Here is a 2,500-nt window from a genome sequence, read left to right as displayed (position 1 = left end):
CGTCTGTTCTTGAGCCTGTTACGAACACTACTAACATTACTTCTGTTCTTGAGCCTGTTACCGACACTACTAACATCACTTCTGTTCTTGAGCCTGTTACGAACATAACTACTAACATCACGTCTGTTCTTGAACCTGTTACAAATACTATTAACATTACTTCTGTTCTTGAACCTGTTACCGACACTACTAATATCACTTCTGTTCTTGAGCCTGTTACGAACATAACTACTAATATTACTTATGTTCTTGACCCAGTTACGAACATAACTACTAACATCACTTCTGTTCTTGAGCCTGTTACGAACATAACTACTAACATTACTTCTGTTCTTGACCCAGTTACGAACACAACTACTAACATCACGTCTGTCCTTGAGCCTGTTACGAATACTATTAACATTACTTCTGTTCTTGAACCTGTTACCGACACTACTAACATCACTTCTGTTCTTGAGCCTGTTACGAACATAACTACTAACATCTCTTCTGTCCTTGAGCCTCTTACTAACACAACGACAGATACTGCTACTAATTCAGATCCTCTTACCAACATTACAAACGCCACTAACACGACAACTAATCTCACCGCAATATTCGATTCCACTACCAACTTGACTAACCCTACTTCCCTTTCTGGCACACTGAACACCACCTCCTTTTCCGAGATCTCAGTCAGCACTGCAAATAACAGTGACAGCACCGTTTTGTCTGACACTATTGGCATTGTTGCATCTGGAACTTCGTCTCTCCTCGGCGGCTCAGATGAAGCATTGGCAGCATCGACCAAGCCACCCATTGCAACGGCAACAACGCAGACACTCCTCGGAGATTCATCGGTGACTGGAGCCATTGCAACGTCATTGGATAAGGTATATGTTCATTTCTGTTCAGCTACTGGGCATAAACACACGCAAGTATGCATAAATATATCTCTGCATATGTATATGTAAACACATGCATAATCATACTAGGATATACAAATACACATATACAAAACAACTGCTGTCTTGTAATTCAATTTATGCATGGTCAAAGGCTATGGGAGACCACCCTATACAAAACAGTCCACTGCTATGCGGTATCTATAAGATGAAAAGGCTTTGGGATCAACCCCGAGGAAAAATCCCAAAGGAAGTTCGTTGTCGTTCCTTTGGATCCATCAGCTGCGTGGAGAGAGGGAGCCTGCTGCTTGGGCAACAGCTTGCTCCTCACATTCTTTCACACAGGTATCATCATCATCAACGGATTGGTCGGTCCCGACCAAACTTCTCCAGCGATCCCTGGTCTTTAATGTCGTCAGTGTATCTAGTTTTAGGTCGACCTATTCCTCTTGGGCCAAACACCATGCCAGTCAGCAGAATCTTTTCGAGGTTAATCAGTCTCCGTTCGTAATTCATCAATTGAAGGGCTTCCTCGTTTGTGTTCTTATCCGTCCAGCTGATGCGGCGAAGACGTATGTAGCACCACAGTTCGAAACTATTGATTCGGTCTTTGTCTGACTTTTTGAGAGTCCAACATTCCGATCCATAGCCAGCAATGGAGAAAACGAGAGAGTTCAGTAATCTCTTTTTAGACTCTCTCAATAGACTCGTTGTTGATCTTGATGTTTGTTTCGTCGTGTTCAGTAATCTTCCTTCAAATTTTCGATTCCTTTTGGTTACTTAGCATTTAGTAGAAACCCTGATTTTTTACTTTCCTGTCTAACTCTATCAACTAGATCCTGTAGTTCTTCCATGCTGTCGTCAGCATATCTCAAGTTGGTAATTTGGTGCCCATTGACTTTGACTGATCCTTCAAAACCAGATAGTGCCTTTCTCATAATTGCTTCAGTGTAGATGTTTAACTTCATTTAAGTGTTTTGTCAGAAATCCATTCAGTGTTTCTTTTCTTTTTCTTGCAGACCGTTTTTTAGCAGTGTTGATGATAATTTCTTTGCCTGCTTTCCACATTTCATCAGGGGATTTCTCTTCGTCACATAGCAGTAGGACCCCTAATTTGTTTGCTATTGAGATTTCATATTCTGCGTTTAAGGTTTTATAGTCAAGTCTCATCGGGTGGGAAGGTTGATCCATTTTTTTTTAGATTGAATTTGACATCTGTTAGAAGTTGGTGGTCACTATTGCAGTCTGCACCTGGCCTTGGTCTTACATTTTTCACGCTGCTTCTCCATTTTTCACTGAATAAGATGTTATCAATCTGATTACGGGGTTTTCTTGTCTTCCAGGTGTATAAATGTCTAAGATGGTGTTTAAACATTGTGTTGGTGATTACCAGGTTGTTTGTGCCACAGAAATCGATAACTTCTTCACCCATTTCGATTCCGAATTTTCCACATGTTGACCTTCGAGTATCTTGTTTGCCCTACTAGTTTGACATCTCTATTTGGGATGGTGTCAATAGTTCCTGAAGACTGTTATAAAAGTTCTCCATTTATTCATCACTAGCTGCAGTAGTTGGCGCATAGCATTGGATGATAGAAACATTGTGTTGGTGAGCT

The sequence above is a fragment of the Penaeus chinensis genome, chromosome 13 (genome assembly GCF_019202785.1).
Source record: "Penaeus chinensis breed Huanghai No. 1 chromosome 13, ASM1920278v2, whole genome shotgun sequence".
Lineage (NCBI taxonomy): Eukaryota > Metazoa > Arthropoda > Malacostraca > Decapoda > Penaeidae > Penaeus > Penaeus chinensis.
The sequence above is the reverse complement of the archived record's forward strand: the minus strand, read 5'-3'. Positions refer to the sequence as shown.